Here is a 21,403-nt window from a genome sequence, read left to right as displayed (position 1 = left end):
CTTATATCTGATACCCCATGTCCATAATCGGCTCATTCTGCCGCCCTATCAACTTTCGGCTTCCAGATCTACATGTTACAATTATTACAGGTTACTGAAAATGCTCTCATAACTTATCATTATGGACGAGTAACGATAATACTTCAAAACAAGTGTCGTGTTTGCCGTTTTACAAGCGTAAATATTTTTTGGGTAGATATTTAAAAATAGCGGAAAAATAGACATGATGTTAGGGTGTTTGACTGTCTTCAGGGGAGATGAGTGTGTCATGACATATTATACTTATTTTCAATAACATTTTACTGCTCTCAAGTCCCAACATTCGAAAAGGGTAAAAGAACCTTACTTGCAAGGAAAGGATTATTACTTCGTGTGGAATATAGATATATATGAGATACCACATAGACTACAAGTTAAAAAGGTAATCACCTCAATTCACGGCAATAAATTTGAGCATTGAACACTCATTCTCATGTAGCCTGCTAGACGTTAGAAAATTTATTTTAGGGTAGCGAGCAACTGAGAGTTTCGAATAAAGTCCTCAATAATTTCGAAAAAAAAATATCTCTTACCTTGAAATCATGTGCAACAGGAAATTTGTCAAGTTAATAGGTTTAACATTTGAATACGTTTTTGGTACACGCTCTTGCAAAATACTATCCTTTGCAAAATTTTGAACAAAGCTTTTCTGAAGAGGTGAAATGTAGAACTAAACTTCGTTATTTCTGTATTTCTTCACATCGAAAGCTTTTGCTTTCTTGGTACAGGAAGATTTTGAGACTCGTAATCGAAAATGGAAAAAAGGCTCGTTATTAATTCATATTGGTGTTAGCTCATAGAAGCAATCGAAGGTGGAATTCCCGGAGCAACATTCTTATACAGAAATGCTAGTTACCGTATTTGAGGGAGTCACCCCATCTTCTTTTTTTTGCACCAAAGAAATATGGTCTTATAAATAAAATTTTCACCTGCTAATCCTCAATCCTATATCGTAAACTTGAAGGATCAGCTATATGATAAAGGAGAAAAACCGGTATTTCGAAATGCACTACAGCATACAAATTGTTCCTTGCGTCAATATTTATCAGTCGCTTAAAAGGCTTATATTAACTTTATTGTTATCAACAGTGACTTCATGGAAAAATCAGCAGTGCCGGAACGCAGTTTCCCTTAACTTTATTTAGAAGTGATATATTATTCTGTCTCTCTTTTTTAATCCAAGTTATTATTTACATTTTATTAGAAAAATTTTTATTTTGGTTACAAACTTATATATTAGAAATTTTGAGGCAACGAAATTGTTAAAAGTGTTATTTGACTATTATATCTTTTGCTAACCGGAAGTTCCGGAACGGTGCTGAGTATGTATTTCTATTTTATTAGTTTTTAAATGCAATAGGGATTTTGACTTTGAATTCAAATTATTTCTTTTTCCAACTCTGAATATTATATTCCCATTCCGCAGTTGATGCTAAGAAATGTTTATTTTTGAAAGCAGGTATGTAATAGGTATATCTATATGATTAAGAAGTTCACTGATACACACTCTCATAGGCGGATTTAGGGGGGGCACGTGCTCCGAAAGCTATACTATAGTCAAGATTTTTAAAACGGTTATCATTACCATCGTTTTATTTTGTGCATTACGAAGCTTCAAGCATTTTATTCAATATTAATAACTTTAATATCAAAATAAAGAGAACATTTTATGCTGTAATTATATTTTGTTTTTAATCTCAAATATGAAAACACCCATCAGACCCTTGTGCCATCCTCCTCAGAAAAAATCCTAGATCTGCCCCTCACACTCTCGTAATAATATCTCCCTTGCTCGACTAAATATTGCATCTGTATCGTTCATACTGGTGATTGTTGCAGTTTTATGTATGTTCTCCACTTCAGATTTGTTTTTTTAGCTAATGAACCAGACCTAATATACGAATGCATGGGTCAAAAAAATAAAGTCTGTGGTGCGCGCTGCGTTGTAATTTTATTTGATACAAGCTGGGGAGCAAAAAAAAATGTCCTGCAAATTCGGTTTAAAAATTAAACAGAAAATTTTTCAACAGCCGCTTTCCACATGGATGGCCCCACCATGCGGTATTCGGGTTGGTTCACCGGTATTTTGAGAGGCTGCAGCCACCTGGAACCTGCTGCGGCTTTCCGTTGCAATGGATGTCATACACGAGTTAATAATACAGCAAGGTTTGGCGGAACTCGCTACGAAAGCGAGCTTGATGAATTTTTCAGGTGAAAATGCCGGCTGGATTATTTTTGACCGTTTATATGGCGGTTTTTCTCTCTCCTATTTCTTTTGGTGACAAAAGGCTTGGCATTTCATTTCTTGTTTTTTTTATCAACTAGAAAATGTTGATCAACTCAAATGCGTAGAATTTCACATGAGAAGAGCTCGTTCACCGTCTCCAATTTACTGTCGATTGTGAAAGAGTTTGAAAAATAAAGAGACCCATATTTTTCCGTTTTTAAATCCGTTACAAATCTCAATGGCCTTAACCCTTTCCTAAATTAGTTGATGACGTCACCACCTTATGCCGCTGATGACATTGTCGCCGCTTCTCCGCTACTCCTTGGTCTCGTTCATTGACCTCGTAATATTTTATTATTGTTTACACTTTTGTGAGCTATTCCTTTCATCAGTTAAAGCTCTTCCTGAACGAGTAAATGAGTTAGATCTGTTCTGACGTCACCAACTTACGATTACGGGCGACAGTTTTTACACTTTCTTTATTTTAACTTTACGAGCATACTGGCAGTAAGGAGAAGATGTATTTTTCACCGTAACTCAAATTTCCCCTCCAAATTCCTATCGAATTCATCCTATCTGTTTCGATTATGGATTTGAATGAATGTGCCATTACTTCTGGGAAGCTGAGGCACCTATATTTATCTCGCTGCTATAACTGAGGGTCTTTGCCGTTTTTGGATCACCACTCTCTAATGGTGAAAGAAATAGATGATTTCAGATGCCAGTTGTACCCGTAAGAAATCATTTTTATACCTCTGACTTCCTTTTACGTTCGTGACTGCATCGAATATGTTGTCAAGGTTACAAGTGGACGATGATATGAGCGTTAATGTAGCACAGTACTATGTAGCACGGTATAGCACTAAGAGTTTTGAGTAAGGTATTCATCCAACAGGGCTAAAAACTAATCCAAATTTATTAATTTGTTGTTGGAATCTTATCTTCGTTTGTGAAACCGCTTAAGTTTTGGCTCATTGTTCTGCCGAAGCTGTAACTTTACGAATGAGCGAAGTGGTTATGTAAACCTCTGTATTAAATCACCATGACAGTGTGGTGTAGAATGAGATTAATTTGAAATAAAATTAGTCTCACCGATGAGAAACTTAATGGGCGGTTTGCGCTTTTAGCGTCTGAAAAATAATATACCGATTGAGTATACTTATGGTAGATATTTTTGGAAAGAGAATTTGCCTATAAACCGTCTTACACTGGAATATCTTTTTTTTTGCTTGAGTGCCAAGATAGCCTATCATTACGGGAAAAGCACCCTTTCTTCAGTCGTGATAACTCAATTAGTTCATTACCCATTTGCTCCTCCAAAGGTAAGCACTAGGGTTGCTATTAAATAACTGTGCTGGGTATTTTAGTCAAATGGGAGCACTCAAACGTAATTAATGTGATGTGCCTCATCAGCTGTAAAAAGTCGTAAGGAAAGGTAAACAAAGCCAGCTGTGTGTATGCCAACGAATAGCTAGGAAGATTTTACGTTCTTTTACATTTCGCTGTAAAGCAACTCAAAAGCATTAGAACTGGATCGGCAGGTGGCCAATTACTGACGAGCTCAGTCGCGCTATTATTTGGTTTATGAATTATTAAATTAGGAATTTTTGATATGACTTACTGTGATCAAGTATTAAAGACTACCAATGCCATAAATGTCCAGTGTAACTACATATGGAGCTTCAAAATATACATTGGTATTAAATATTGTTGTATATCATTCAAGAAATAAGGTTTTTGGTAAAATATAGCATGGCTAATTATATACTGGGTAATAAAAATTGTTGATGGGCCCAAAATTGAAGAAAATATGCGGTGATTGTGTAGAGTTAAGAATCGGAAAATTACACAAATTTAGGGAAGCGTTGCATGGGACTTTGTCTCCAGAAGATGCATTTTTTGCTACCCCTCTGTAAAATTCTTTCTCCAGCAGTAACACTAGAATTTATCCGTCAAAATGCCAGCTCTTAATTAATTAGAAAGCCCACAATGCCAACATATCCTATGGAAATAAAGATAAACCGCAGGTGCGTTTAAAAAATGTATATAGATGCAGGAATGAGGTCCTTTTATTTCCGATACTAATACTAAAGTCTTACGTTTCATTTGGATCCTTCACTCATTTTCCAAGTCTGCTCAACGTGACTGGTGGTGTGAATGTTTTCAGAACAGCAAATGCCATTTTTCATGCGTATACCGAGTACTTAGGTGAGTACTTTGTAATTTGGATGAATACAGATAAACACTCGGAGACCTGCTGTATTTTTCTCGTCAGGTATTCTTAATGGATGGTATTTCCCCAGGTATTCAAGTAAATGAAATATCTTAGTGGTTGCTATAGTGTTTACCATGGCTACTGCTTTAATCATCCGAGACAGTGTATCTTTTCCTACCTTTACATTCATTAGAAAACACGCCATATTACCTACCCTATTACCATACGGGCATAACTTAAATTTATTTAACCCATGCCTTATTACCATACGAGTATAGGCTAAAATTATGGTCTGTGGGTTGGCTCTGAGCAACTTCCCAGTTTTGGTGAAATAAATCCTTAAGAGGACGCGTCCCTCAACCGGTCTTACTTTCTCTTTTTTATGATGTTCTTCTCGCTTAAAACTCAATCTATGAAATCTAAAGCGTGAAATATGACTCTTTCTTGAAACTTTCAGAGTATACATGGGATAGGGTTTGTCAATATTGACCTCTTTCCATTGTAAAAAAAAATGCATCTTGAGTAAATGCTTCAGTAAAATTTTCAAATATGGTACTGTTAAATGTTGATTAGGGTATACCTTATGTGCTGTGAATATTTCAAGGTTACAGCTTTAATTTTAAGCGAATAATTCATCACCAGAGAAGAGTCCTGCGCTCCGATTAAATGGTGGTACATGTTTATGTCCTCTTAACTAGGTTCTTTTGATCCTCATCATATTTATTTTGCTTCCAAAGGTAATGATTAAGCGTGTAAATACTTTTACGCAGTCCAATTATAGTCAACGCATAATATAATTTATTATACTCATAATACATTATTATTATTTAACATAATATTTATTATTATGATAATAGCTGTATTTAGATGAAGAAGTAATGATTTTTGGTCCCATCTGAACATTACCCTGAGCGGTGTGCCAAGGTGTTCCGTGTTCCTCGAGATGCGGTCGATGAGTGGGTGTGTGGGGATCATGGCTTGAAGGAAGGAAGCGTTGAGAGGGGAGAGGGGGGTCTCTTGCCTCCCCAAATTCTCTCTCTTGTCGTCATCTCCCCTCATCCAACTCCCTTGAACGAAGAGAGGGGTCCGGGCAATGGAAGTGGATGTCGCAAATGAAACGCGTGTTTACCTTCAAAATATTTGGCGCAATTTCGTCACAGGCGTAGCAAGACACAGCCGCCGGTCCCTTGTTCACTGATGTGCGACATGGGATGGGCTACCGGTGTTAGCTGATGAAGCATCTTCTTGAGAAATTACTTATTGTAGACGTCGCTTATTTGGCATTACATTGTGGAATATTTGAAAGCTAACTGGGGAAAATAATGCGTTGTAATTGTTTTTATTGTGATTAAAGATGAAGGTATAGATAGAACTTTTATTCTCTATTATGCATAGAGTCCTCATTGAGGAAAATTATGCATGCTACCGCATATGAGGGGGTGAGAAGCCAAGGGGTACAAGTGATTTTTTTCTCAACAGAGTTAGGTAAAGTTAAATTTTAGAAGAAATACACAAAATTGGTTGCCAAGGGATACGACTGAGTTTAAGTTCAGTGCTGACATCGAGTGGAAAATCGAATGCATAATATGAAATATTTATCTCACTGATCTCGTTTGTTTTTTATGCCTAAATTCTGCACCTACTGTGAATAGAAGAAAGAAATCACTTGTACCCCTTGACTTCCAAACCGCTAATATCGAAAAGGTAATGAAGACAGGAATACTAGATATCTTGGAACTATGCAAAGTGAGCTGGAACGATGGTGGAGATTGCTGTAGTGGTGGGGCTACAGGGTTATTGCATTGGTGGTGAGGAAAGTCCAGATAGAATACATCTACGAGGTACCATTCAAGCCTCCACCTGGGTGTATGAAACGCTGTGTATGGTTCAACACCAGTCATACAACCAAGCCGTAATCATTAACGCGCTCGCTTGTCAGAAATAGGCCAAGCACACAAGACAACGACGCGTTGTCAGACCAGAAACTAGTAGTGTGCTCAGGACACCAAATCTATTCTACCTTGCAAATGATATTACCAATTAGTAAAAGAAAAGCGAAAAGTTAGTTTAGTGAGTGATTCATGCACGAGTTTTAAACTGTCCAAAAATTCGTGTAGTTACTACTTCAAACAAATATTATAAGATACCAACCGCAAATACAGAGTCCATCTTACTACGTGCGAGTGAAGCTATCTTAAAGCTGAACTATCGCCCGTATTTTGGTCCCTTATTGCACGCAGAAATTAACATCTTTAAGCTATCAGTCTTGCATTCCCATTCCCTAATATTGCCAATTTTATCGTCTCTTTCATAACAATTAGGGTCTTTCAATATTGTGCATCAGACACAAATAGTTTCCTTGAAATTTCCGCAAAAGAGATAATCTAAATCCTTCCCTTCGATTTTTTGGACTTTCCTATTCTAAATTCCTAATTAATTGAGTTACCCTTCAATGTTTATGGTAATAATTTTTAACAATTTGCTGCTCTTTAAAGCAAATTTAAAACATTGCTGCTCGTCCCTGTATTCCAACTACATCCGAATCCATCTGATTTTCAAACGGGGCCTGTGCACCAGCCTGTACTCCAAATGAGGTCTTACGAGAGAATAATAACATAGTTGCTTTACTCCCATTTGTCTGGAGTTTATCTTCATAAATGCTAATTTACGATTTGTCGGCCCGCAAATTTCCTGAGTGTGTCTAATTCACGGCTTATCCTCAGGGGTTTCCGCCTATTTTATCATGCTTTTCTACTGCATTTGTTATTAATCTCTTACGTTTGTTTTTGCAATGTCCTAAGATCACGAACATTTGCACATTCATTGAACCGGTGAAATCGTGACTCATCCGATGTTGGCCTGGGGAGTTTTGGGGGTGAATTAGTTGGCTACTCAAAGGGTATGCGTGGCTTTAGAGCAGGGGTCTTCAACCTTTTTTAATGCAAGGGCCAAAAAATGATTTCACATCGTCCGGAGGGCCACAATGCTCACCTCACTCTGCCACCACACCAGTAAAATAAAAACATATAATTTCAAAGTGCTCTGATCATTATTGGTTAAAAAGTTCGATCATTTGTTTCATGCTTTTCATCGGAATAGCTTTTTACGTTGTATTAATGGAAGGTAGAAACTGATTATTTGCATACGAAAAGACGACTTTTTGATGAAAAATAAAGAACAATATTTTCTTTAGCGATTCAATATTTCATTTAACCGCTAGGGGCAGCAACCGCTGGGTTGAACCAGGGGGCCGCGGGTTGAAGACTTTTTAGATGAAGGGATAAGAAGTTACGGAGGTGGCGAAAGGGCGAAGTTATGAGTGCACCGAAGCGGAGGCCTATTGGTTTTGGGTTTGCATTTTAGGCATTGCGTCCCATCGTACGAAATGGGCGAAAGCTGAAGGCCTAAAAGCTGTTGAAGGAATGCGTTTCGTGGGCAGTTCGGTTACGTCCGACATCTGCGTGCATTATATAAGGAATTGAGTCTTCGCTCTGCTGGCCGTAGCTGCTTGGAAAATTCTGGGATAGAATTTTCAAATTTGATATTGTTCGAAATCGAGCTTCAGCACAACCGTATGACCACTGAAAACGAGTGCTTGGCGATGTGTAGTCGCAACAAGAACGAGTTTTTGCGCCGTTTCGTAGACGTGGACAAAACAGTTATCTATCCATCAAAACATTCTAGAGACCAAATAGCATGAAGACCATTGGTTTCTACGGGTGAGCACGCATCAAAGAAGGCTAAGGTGGGTCTGTCGGCCCACAAGGTCATGGACACAGTTTTATGGGATGCAATTGGTGTCATTCTCATAGGTTTCCTTGAAAAGGGTGGAACGATCACCGACGAATAGTATTCAGAGCTTTTGGATATATATGATATAGATATGCAGAAAAAACGACCGAATTTGAAGAAAAAAAAGTTCTGATCCATCAAGTCAATTTAATGGTTCGCACTGGTTGAGTGAACAAGGCAAAATCCATAAATTAGCCTACGAAATGCTACCCTATCTATCATATTCTCCAGATGTATCTCCTTGTGACTTTTCTTTGTTTCCAAATATGAAGAAGTGGCTGAACGGAAAAAGATTTGGGTTTAACCAAGAGGTTATCAATGAAACTAACACGTATTTCGACGATATTTATAAAAAGTATTATCTAGAGGCAATAAAAAAATTGGAAAAACACTGGACTAATGTATTGAGATGAAGGAAGACTATGTAGAAAAGTTAAACACTTTTTGCCGAAAAATATCTTTTATTCAAAAGGTTACGGACTAATAAAACCACCCTCGTAGTAATGATTAGGTAAAAGGCAAAGAAGAAAGATAAGTCCAGCGGTAGTTGGTCTTTCTTGTTATTTGTTTTTTTTTTAAGCCGTTCCAAGTATTCCACGATGAGTATTGTTGCATTTTTGAGACCTTTAAAACGGTCTTTCTATGATAAAATAGCGCCAATAATCGTTCATGGACGTACTCAAGGCATTTCGATACTCCTTACACTTGCCGGAAGCAGTGCATATAATAATATGTTTACTTTTACCTGTATTTATTGGTGGGATAAGTGAGTTTTGCGTAAAGGAGAGGATTATTTCGTGTTGAACGATTAATGTATCAGCATATTTTATTTTCCGCTCGAGGCTTCATCGTTTTGCTAATCGTGACCAATTCTCCCTCGTTGCTTTATTCATGGCCCTGAGGGGAGAAAAATTAGGGATTATTTGATTATACGCTTCCAGTTGAGTGTTAAACATGAAATTTCATCCCAGACCTTCATAACAAGATACGCTAAAGGCGGTTAGCGGCCTGAAGCGAATAACAATATTGAGGCACTACTAACAGCATTTTGAAAGGATTGTGTGTTGTTTTATTTTTTATCGGCATATAAAACTTTTTTAAACTTCGTATGTGCTGAAAAAGAGGTTTTTATAATTTTTATCATATTTAAAACCTTATTATTCATTCACTTGTTTACGTTCAAATATTCATCGCCATAGGCTCCGAGTATGTTACGGTTTATGCAGAGCTGTTTTAAAATACGTAATCAAGGTGTGTTGTGCACTAATAGTGATATTTTATCCTCTATTTTTAGTTTTTCATGAACTTTATCTTTGAAAAAAAGAGTAACATATTTTTCAGTTCGCTACATTCCTCTTAACACAAACTTATTATTTCAAAGTCACTTTAATTTTTCTGACAGTAAATTAATCATGAATAAGGGATAAGTAATGTTGAATACATTTTCTTTGAATGCCTTCTTATCGCAAAGAACTTTTGAATGCGTCTCCATTAAGATGAATAAGCGCAAAAAGCTTTTATATTCTGAAACGACGCCATTTCCGAAATCTTTGCCGGGACTTTCTGTGAGTGATTCTTTTCACTTGTATCAAATAATGGCACGTTTCATTCTACACGAGATGGGGTTATCGCTTGAATCCACAGCGAAATAATAGCATCGTCGACTGATTCCCTCACTACCATTTTCCCTACTTTCCGTCGACGATGAACAAACACGGAAAGCAGGCATTCATCGTGGCACGGGGAGCACACACGTCATGCTTCGTCATACTGAATAAAATTAAAGGTGTACGGATTATGTATCGTAACGCCCTAGTTACCTTTCCCTTCGCGGGGCGGCGTGGCGTGAAGTAAGGTAATCCATCTTCCTAGCGAGAGCCACGTGGGGAATCGGAGAAGTAAGGATAAAAAAAAAACGAGCGAAGCGCGACAAACAAAAGACTTGCCGCGGAAAATAAACAGGGAGGGAAAGCAGCGGGAGTTTTTGAGTGAGAGGCGACGAGGAGGCGATAGCTGCTGTTTTCTGTTTGTTCGTCGATGTGCGCTGCATGTGTTCCATTTGGATGGGCGGGAATTTTATGCATGGCGTAGTTTGCACGGGGCGAAAAAGAATCCGGTCGTGGATGTGTTCGCCTGTGGTGCGGGTGATTGTCGGATGGTTTCGACGTGTGTTCGAAAGAATTCCACGTCGCGATCTGCATCGGTTGGGAATAGGGTACGCGAAGACGACCTGCAAATTACTTCTAGAATTTGCAAATAGGCTTGTTTTAAGGAACATCGTTCGAGTGTTGATGAATGGAAAATTTGGGGTACCTAACTGGAGTAAAAAATTTTGGCCGTGAAATAGAGATTTCCGGCCGTATTCATAGTTTCCTTAGTGAGCTACTAACGCCAAAGTAGCGTTCTAAGTAGTAGCATACTAGCAAAATGGTATTCATAGATCGTTAGTAAGGGCTACTAAGCTTAGTATGCTTCTATCTTAGTAGCCGGTTCTTAGTCGCCCTCCGGCCTTGTCTAAGGGAGCTACTAAATATGGCGGACCGTTGTGGATGATCGAACTCCGGTTTTATTTGTATACTGTTATAGAGTTTTTATGCATTTGTGCCAAAATGGAATACGAGAATCCATTCTTCAAGTAAGGCAGGCAACGTATGTAGTGTAATTGTTGACAGGAATTGAAAGTTTTTCGTAGCTGCGAGGAAGCTACGACTTGCAGTGAACTTGTGCCTCTAGTGTAAGTGAACACAATTTGTACATTCAGTGCGCCCCTAAGTGAATTGATTGCATATAGACGATGAAGTAAAGAGTGAAGCGGCAAGTGAAGTGATATGTGAGTGTATGAGCTTCGACAAAATTATTTCTTTCTTTCATACTGGTTTAACCATTTCGATCAAAGGTATCTACTAGCTGTTGCGAAGGGGATATGTTTCATATTTGAAGCAGTTGTTCTTTAGGGATACAGCAAACGATTATAAATTTTCATTCGTTTGTACGCTTATAATTTGTGTTTGATTATATTACTTATTCTAGTCACTTTATCGTGAGCTTTCGGCAGTGTTTACATTTCGCGTATTTCGTTGCGCTGTTGTTTTTGTTTTGGTTACGGTACGAGTGATAGTGGAGATTGAGATTGGAAGTTTGTTGATGATACAATTTCTGGTTTAAAAATTTGTTTCAGCCTATTTATTTCATTGTCTACGTAATGGTAATGTGAAATAACATCAACTGATTCTAAATCATTAGTGATGAGTGGGAAGTGAGATGTGAAGAATTCTTTCGAACGTCAACGAGTGCAAATTCTTTTGGTGTGTGCAGAGTGATTAGAAAACTGATTATCATTGTTTACTAGAGTTACGTTATGGTGTTTTAAATTAAGTGTGAGTCAAGCTTTTCATTGAACCAGTTGATTCAAAATGTACGGATTATAAAGTGTCATGTTGTGTGCGTTGTAGTGCTATTTGTGATATGATCAGCAATAAATAAGTAAAACAAGTTATCTTAATTATGCCTTGTTTTTTACATTAACCACCTCTAGTAAACTATATGCCGTACATTTCCGCACGCTGTCAATATTTGAAATATTTAAATGTAGCGAAGCAGATTGTTGTTTCCTTGACTAACATTTTAGGAGTTGCAAACATATGTTACCAATTGCTCGCACGTAGGTGTTTGTAACGTAATAAATGTGTATCATTCACACATTTATCTCAACGTTATTTTCTTAACGATTCATTTCTGTATTGCAAAAGTTTTCGTTTCTACTCCGACATTGAGGTGTATTTCTGCTTTCCGAATTCAGATATGTATTATACTGACGTTGCAAGTTATGTTTTTCCATACTAATCACGCATACACTAATGGAAACAAATATCGGAAGTGCCAACAATACGCAATGTATATGATCAATCTTATTACGGCCGTTTGTAAAGCAATAACTGCATCTCAAACATACAAATGCTTCGGTATTACTCATAAATCTACCCTTTCCCAAAGGTATTGCATAATTTTTGTGTACAGCAATCAAAAAATATGTCTGAGATGCGATATCACATCGAATTATCCATTATGAAGTAAAAATTTCAATGCATTTTGCTGAATCAATTTCTTTTGTTTGATAGTATTACGAATTTTCCGCGCCGCGGAGGAGTCAGATGCAGTGTTGTCAAGCGTAGCCTAGCGGGTTGAACCCAAAACGCTACCGAGTATCGGCTGCCGAGCTGGCTAGTAGCATACTAAATTAGTAGCTCTTAGTAGCTCACGTAATACAATCCATGAATACCATATCTTAGTAGGCGACTAAAAAGTCTTAGTAGCCGACTAAGTTAGTCGCCCTACTAGCGTGTTTTAGCGGAAATCTATGAATACGGCCGTTCATGTCGAGTCCCACCAGTGAATTAAGGCGTGTTTAGGGAATAGTGTTTGTGTCATTAAGGGAAAACATGATTTACATCACTCCAGTTCGAGGTCAAATTTTGTTCGTGATCACAAATTTTCGGTGAAGTCTTTTCAGTGATCTAGGGACTGATAGAACTCTACTTATTTTCCTATAAAATTACCAGAATAATTAATTAGGGATTGAGAGCTATATTTATAACTAATTATCGCCGTCTTACCGCTTTGCTAGATGTTATGGAATTCATACTCAAATCAGCACTACTGTCAGCGGGGAAATTAAATGATGCGTGTGATGTTAGTGATGAATTTCACCAGCTATTTATTGATTTAGGAATATGGTAATTCAAGAGGAAAAAAACTTTGAAGGAGGTTCAAGTTACTCAGGTTATCATACAAGTTGGAGCCACTGAACGATCAATATGCGGTATTTAATTTATGCTCCTGTAAATGAATTGCGAAATTCAATTAGTATCCCCACGTTATTCAATTGCATGCTGATTATCCATTTGCAAGTTATGCGCTTTTTTCAATTTACTAAATTGATTGTCTATTCTTAACCGGTGCTTCCTTTGGTACTTAATCTCGATTTTCTCAGGTTTCAATCGGAATGTTGCCGCTAAAATTTCTTTGGCGTAAGCTTTTGCAAATTTTTCATCCTTGTTCCCACATGGAGCTCTGCTTGTGTCTCTTCTTGTGCTTCAAACGTGAGTTTTCGTACATGATCTCGGAGTGCTTCAGTTGTGGTGAACATACATCTGTGCTCAATCTCTCGTCGCAATCTGACTCCCAAGGATTCAATCGCTAGTCAATTTGAGGTGGAATAACTGTCATTACATTTTAAAGGAGAGTCAAAGTATTTAGGACGCTATTTAGAACCACTAAGATTGATATAGAGATCAAAAAGTTATAAATTCAATTGCTCACATATTCTTCCTTCATAAGCGCTTGGAAAGTAACAATCGGTCTAATCAACACACACTCCTTTTAGAGACGTATAATCCATAGAAAAAGGAACTATTCAATTTTACGCTAGTATTTCGTTCAGCCACATAGGTTATCAATAGCAGACACTTTGTTTCTATTTTCACAATATATTCCTACCGGTTTCGGCTGTTCAACCATACATACTATGTACTAAAATATACATACTACATACATGTAATATACTATAGAAAATATATTTTCTGCACTTGATAATGTAAAAGTAATCGAACCTTATGCATCCAAGGTCAGCGGTACTTTCGGAACGCATTTTCGGTTTCTCCTAGGACTCAGTCGGAATTCTAACCCTTCAATTCCTCGGAAGTGTAGGCCTCGACACATATTTCGCCAATCCGGCAGCGTCGTCGTCCCACCCCTTGAAGCATTTATGGGTCCGTCCCTTGGAAGATCCGTCTCCTAACGCGGTGGGCGGGCTGCGAGTGTTCTGTTTGGAAGGGCCTAGTCCTCTTCTCTCGCCCGCAGTCCGGCACGTTTCCGGCCCAGAGGTTGGGCAAACACGGCGCTCAGGCCGCTAGACCCCAAGATTGGACCCTCCGCTTTTTATTTTTTTCAACCGCTTGCTCGACACCGTCCCTTCATTTTGACCCTCAATGTTTGCGTGCGGGGATTGATCGAAACTGAAGATTCTGAAGGAGACCTTCCGTCTTGGACATGGGCCTCCTTTGCATAACATTTGCCTCTTTCCTATTTCCATTCATTCTTCCTTGCAACACGGCTTTTAATATCTCCTCCCCGCTCAATACTCCCTCAATCCCGTACTTTTGCCTTCACTGATTCTCATCTAGAAGTTTCCCATCCTGGATAGCATTGGCTGAGAAATTCTCATCCAAATATTTAGTTTGAGAAAACATAAAACGCCTCCATTTGCAGAAATTATGCGTTAGACGTGGGAGAAATCTGGTACATTAACCCCTTCCATTTGAGTATATTTTCTAAATATAATATCGTGTTCCTATCCTCCACAATTTTTTTTAATGGAAGGGTTGGTAGTGTAATGATATTTTGTAGTTTTTTGTCAACGTAAAAAAGTGATTATTAATCATCAAAAACATAGCTGTCGATACTCGTATAAAATAATTTTATTCCTTACAATGCAACTTATTTCATGAAATATAAAGTCTTTATGTACTTACATAATGGATGTTTAAACATCGTCAAGCTTTTAAAATATTTATATTGTTCCCCTAAATAGTTCTAAAATAATGAAAATCCGATGACGAGCAGCACTCGTTATTGCGATATTTGGTAATGAAAATTCAATACGATCTAGACTATTTATTTCAGAGCAAGGGGTTAGTCGCATGACGAAACGATAGGGTGAAAATTGTTGTTCAATGAAATCCCGTTTAATTTTATATCCGTAATGTTCAGCTCTTCCTTTTATTTCAAATAATGTATTTACCACTCTCCCAAGATGAAATTAATGGAAGGAGACACATGATTCGGCCACTATCTACTTCCGATGCGTTTTCCAACCGTGGCATCCTGAGAGTCCCCTTTCAATAACGTACAAGAAGCAGTTGAATTTTTCTCGTGATATAGTGGACGACGTGCCTTAACTTTAGGGCGTCTCTTAAAAAATCCTGGCCAATCTCTGAATCAGAAAAAAAACAACCTGAGGTGCGAATGAAAGGTCTTTGGACCTGGTGGACAGTGAAAAATAGATACCTCCTGAAATTTCTTCATTTTTTATCCTGGCCGCAAGGGGTACGTGCCATTATTCATCCGTGCCGAGGGAAGTTTAATGGATACGGGCCTATCATTCTCATGCCTCTTCCTTATTTTTCCTTATGTATAAAATATATTTGTTCATAATGAACATTTTTGGGGACAGCAAAATCTCGTTCTTAACTACTAAATTTCACTTTGTGTGGCTTTAGTGTGGCTTCAAAGTTGAGATTTTGATGAGAGCATTCGCTAGCTCATTTGAAAATAGGCGTAACTTGTCTTAGCATGACGATTTTTTGGAAGAAATTAAGCTTTTTCTTGATTACAGCCAATTGTAAGAAAGCAGTATTCATTGCGTCTCCTGATAACTATGATGAATCCTCAATCATCTATTTCATTAGCTGTGCGTGATCTGTCTTGTGATTGTAACCCTGCACTTATTTGTCAGCCTCATAGTAGAACATACCACGATATGTTGTGAAAGAGACCTTTATTTGTTAAAAAGGCCTTCTAAGTGTCCCGGAACGAGCATCGATCTATTTAAAATCGTTTAAATGAGTTTTTGCGACATAGATCAGCGTGGCTAACCGTTTCCCAACGCTATTTGATATTTGCGTACGTACCTAAATTATCACGATAAACCGTGTGAAGGCAGTCAATCAGTTCTCAAAAGGGTGTTGAAACCCTTTAGGCACACTTTGACACGATGTTTTAGTTGGTGGTTGATGTTTGTATCATCCATTGGTAAGAGGTTTCTAATAATTTGCAATCAATTTTCCAGCCTCTTCAAATAGGCCAGTTAGCACGTCTGCGTTATACTTTTCATTATACTTCTCACACTCTCTATTTGGACGTTTCAATTTGACAAAAGCCGATTGCTTACCTAACCTTTCGTTTATTCATACTCTTCAAGCCCTTTGAAAATTTACGTTAAGAATTCGCAAATTTCATACAGAAGGCAAATCGAATGTTACCAACGCTTGGATATGAAGCGCAAAGAAAAGTATTGTTTTTCAAACTATTCAGCAATTTAAATGTACGACCACACACCCGGCGATTGCGTTATGGAAATTTTCCTTGTGAGGTTGCGTGACACAAACGTTTATTAAAACTGGGAACGGCTATCAATACCGGACTAACTCTTATTTGCACTGATATAACTGATAACTTCAGGCTTAACTTTGTAAAACCTCTCTATATTGGAAATAAATAAATAAAATTTGTAAGGTTCACTATTATTTAATTATGGGCACGACCCGGTTTTCGTAACTTGGTTACATCGGCAGAAGTGTCATCATCGTCAGGACCTGACGATGTAACCAAGTTACGAAACCCGGGTCGTCCCCATAATAAAATAATAGTGAACCTCACAAATTTTATTTCTTTATTCTTATTTGCTCGTTTTATTACATACGTATAACGGTAAAGGGTCAGGGGTATATTATATTTTTTAAAGTTTATCAATTTATTCCTTAACAAATTTATCTATTTATTGTATCCAAGGAACGGTGATTTAATGTCTAATTATGATAGATAGACGTCATTGAAGTACCAATCAATAACATTCCGTTGCCTCATCGTTTGTAAAGCGCTCAATGTTTCATAAAGCCTATGTAATGAGGATACTTAAATTTCTGAGACATTTCCTTGCTTTGAAATGACAACTGGTCACACCTAGACGCAATGGCTCGGGTATAATGTCTACGAAGTGCTATGGCAGCCTGCTCCCTAGAGTGTGTAAATTTTTCGGATTGTGAAAGGGATTAGGTACTTTGGCGTTTAGGTGGATTAGGTTATTTTATTGTCACTAAGATAGTTATGTCCATAAGGCGAAGATTTTTATAGCTTCGAAGTGTTTTCATAATTATGAATGAGACTTTGTGAAACGATATTACGTCTCTCATGCAATTATTATAATTAATGTCTTCAATATCGATTGCCTTATTAATATTAAAAAGCCTTAAATGTGTCAAAGGGGCTATATATTCCGGTGAAAACGCATGATTTTGTAGGATACCATCACACTGACTAACGACAGTTTTAGCGTTGAAGTAAAAATGCAACGCAATGAAAATAGGTCTCATCGTAGGGAAGTACGCATTCCTCTATTTTATGAAAACGACTTTCCTCGGGGGATATTTATGCTAAATGGTTACTTAAAATCTTGGGCTTGAGTTGAGGCATGCCTTGAGTGAAATCTTTAAAATAATACTACCAAATGCGGCATAAAAATTATGAGCATCACGTTAATGTGGAAACACAGGATTAGTTTAATTAGGCCATTTTCTAAATGGGTGCTTTACGTTTAAAACAGCCTGTAGGGAGTTTTTTTTCACTTAGCCTCATCCACTTGGAATTTAATGACCCTCTGGTTCTTAACGGTCTCCATCTCTGGTATCTTTCGGTTCCCTGCGCATGCTTTCGGACCTCTTACTCGCTTAATGCGGATCTAGCTACGCGTGTCGCGATACGTGGGAGACGCAGACGATGGCAAAAGGAATCCCGAAGGCCCCCAACCCACTCCACCCCGGCACGACTTCCACTTTCCTTTCGCTAACCTCTCTCCGCATCGTGCTTTTCCTTCCATTTTGTTCGTCGGCTCAAACGACTCCGAATCTTTTGATCTTTTCTCTCCCTAACACACTTTCATTCACCCCAACCGTGTGTATTTTTCTCTCTCCAGTTACGTACGCCACACAGTGCTGTATATATATTCTATGCGAAGAAAGCGGTGGGAAAAAAGTGGAGATTCTCTAGAAAATAGGTTCCTTCATTGTGAAAAACTTTCTCTTCCTTCGTGCCATAAGCACGGTTTCGACGTGTGCATCCGAGCGATTTAATTATCATCATTGAATAAAAATTGCAAAATTTCATTCCCGTTCTTAAAAATGGGGTTAGTACGCTTCGTTTAACATTTTTCGCTTTGTGAAGAAGCAGCTTTGAATGATGCCGGTGCTTACTAATATATACGCAGAATCTGCGTTTCTGTCTCGATGCTGCGAGAGGAGGCTTAAGCGTGTAATGATTCAAGCCATAAAAGGATCGTTAAACTTGCTGATAGTGCTAGATGGTAGATTGAAAGGCTAGAACCAATTTTCTCTATTGAGTCACTCCTTATTTCTAGGATTATCTCTTATTTTTACTCTTCCAGTTTGCTCCCGAATTCTTAGCACTTCTTCGCTAACCATTCCCTTGATCCACTTTATTTTCATTACTTTTCTGTTGCACCTCATTTCAAATTTTATTTACCTTGACCTTTCTCCTGAATCATTCGTTCTAATTGCTCCTTATTGAAGCGTGTTGCTAATGCAAGTTTGTCCTATTGAAGTGTAGTCATTATTTTCTAAAAATCAACTTTTTATGACCATAGTCCATGGTTTAAAACAATTAACTCTCAAGTAAATTTTATAATATTTTTTCTCAATCAGGTTTGATGACGTAGACTTATCCTTGTTTTACCTTATGATGGCCCATGTCCTACCCGTTTAATGCGATATTTCGATTAACCATCCAAAAATTTGCCTGCGTATCATGATACCCAGGGAGAAAACTTAGCTTCCACCGAATTTTTGTAGCAACTCACTCCTTAAAATCATGCATCCTCTGTAAATGGAGTATCTGTAGATCTTCTGGCCAAGAGCACTCAAGGGTGTTAGAGGCCTATCTGTCTTAGTGACGCCGGATCCATGCACGGCATACGTGGACTGTGAGTGAATGAGACCGACTGAGAAAGTCAAAGGCCTCCCATTTTTTTTTCTATCCTCCATGACAACTTTTTTTGCGTACTATGATTTAATATCTTGTTTGAAGTTTCACTGTTCTTTAGAGAATCTGTTTCTTTGATTTTAGTCAAAGGAGTTACGGCCGACGAAAAATATTTAAATCACTCTCTCTAATGCTGAACGCAGCAAAAAACATTGGCATTTTTATATTATTTTATTAAATAGCGTTTGTGTTTCCATGTTTGGGTTAGAATAGCACATAATTTGACAAAATGCACGTTAGGGCTTTCACAAACACAGTATTTTTTTTCTAGCCAGGGAGACGAAAGAAATGAACGGAAACAGGTCAGCCTAGTCCCCTGTGTTCATAAAGCGTACGAAAAGAGTATACTATCGTATGAGCGTGTTTTCAGCTCATTTTTCCGTTTAAAATTGCGAATTAGCTTCGTATAAATCTACTTCAAGTTTTAAAATAAGGCTGAACATATAAACTTAATTGCGATAATCGTTAGAATTTTTAACTTTCTGTCATTTTCTTCTATAGCTCCATTTCTGTGATAGCCTATAGCAGTGGCGCAACTATGGGGGGGGGGGGGGTGAGGGGATGGATACCCCCCCCCCCAGAGGGCTGAGAAAACTTTTTATAATATACCGCGGAATTATGAGTGAAACCCAAATATGTAGTGCATTAAAAATGATCATCATCATTGGTCAACAATCCTAGGATTGGTTTGACGCAGCTCTCCACTCTATTCTCCTTTCAGCTAATCTTTTCACACCTACGTATTTCTTCTCTTTCACATCTCTCTTCACTTGTTCCATATATTTTGTTCGAGGTCAAAATATGATGTAAAATGTATTTCCAGGCAATTGATCATTCAAAAATTTCCCCCTTTGTCTTGGATCGCCCCTGTAGTACCCCCTTGCTCCTGAAAGCATATACCTAGTTAGACCTCTGGTCTATAACAAATGAATATTTTACGAAGCCATTTCAAATTTGTGTAGGCATGCAATTAGATTGAAAATCATGTTGAGAATTGTTCAGTAGCGTACCTGGCCTTTCATCTTCTGCAAGCATAACCATGGCTAATGTTGGCATGGCGGTGTAGTGACTTCCTTTTGAAACTGGTCCCTTGTACTGCCGTGATGCATATTAGGTTAATGAATAGGCATGCTGCTTGTTAACAAGGGAGCGTGTTGTTAGCCTCTCGATAGTGGACTTTGTAGTTGCGGACGCACTTCGCGCCCTCGATCGCAAACTGTTATGTCTCAGTTGTCAATAATTATACACTGCAACAATCATAATGCTTCCGCTACAAGTCAGTCATTTTACTCCGCTATCGCATTTCAAACGTTTTATGATTCGGTAGCCAATATTCTGCTTCATCCAAATGTTTCCCTTCTCCTCTTAAACGTTGGCGAATTACATTGATTGTGGAGGCAATAGATTTCCTTTTGTGCAGGAGAGCTTTCGCTTCCAATTAAATAGTCAACTTGACCTATTCTCTAATTAGCGATGAAGCAAATCGTATGGAACGAAATTTCGTCAGAGCTACAGTTATAGATTTAAAAAACCAAAGTTTTGCATTCTGCTTATTTACCGTCCATAGTGAAATGCTCACCACTTTGCAACGTAAGTAATGGAATTTTGTATAATACGGAGCCGAAATTTAATTCAAAGGAATACCCTAATTAGGAGGACAGTAATTTTATAGCGTATATTGATTTTTTGACCGATTTGAGCATGATTTACACCTAACTAGAAACAAAATGGAACGTAATCATGAAGCGGTGAAGAGATTTATTTTCAATGCTATTGAAATTTCCTTATTTTAATAGTTTTGTTGAATCAAGAACTAGTTTAGAACTACATTTGTGAATTTGTTGAAGTTTATTCGGGATTGCCACCGGATAAGGTTCTCCATTTCTGCCGACGTTTCGATGGCCGAGTCGTCCATCGTCATCAGGGCTTGTCTTTGCTGATCATTATTGGACGCGCCGAAGGCGCGTATACAGTGCTGTACCGGTGAGTACAAACTCACCACAACCAGCCAGTTTACAATAGAGAATTAAATAAATGGCGCATATGTTCTGTTGTCAGTGATAGTGATTGTAATGTGAAAAGAAGAGCAGTTTAATTTTTTTTGCATTATATGGAATGCATTAAATGGTCCATTTTAGTTTTTTTTTTATAAATTCTTTTCAATATTTTTTTTTAATGGATTCAAAATAAATTACTATTTCCATCACATATGGAAATCCAGATACAGGTAAAAGGTACCCAATAAAAAGAAAAACCGTTTATACCTGTGATTGGAAGGAGGTAAGACATAGGAAAGACAC

The sequence above is a fragment of the Ischnura elegans genome, chromosome 10 (assembly GCF_921293095.1).
Source record: "Ischnura elegans chromosome 10, ioIscEleg1.1, whole genome shotgun sequence".
Lineage (NCBI taxonomy): Eukaryota > Metazoa > Arthropoda > Insecta > Odonata > Coenagrionidae > Ischnura > Ischnura elegans.
The sequence above is the reverse complement of the archived record's forward strand: the minus strand, read 5'-3'. Positions refer to the sequence as shown.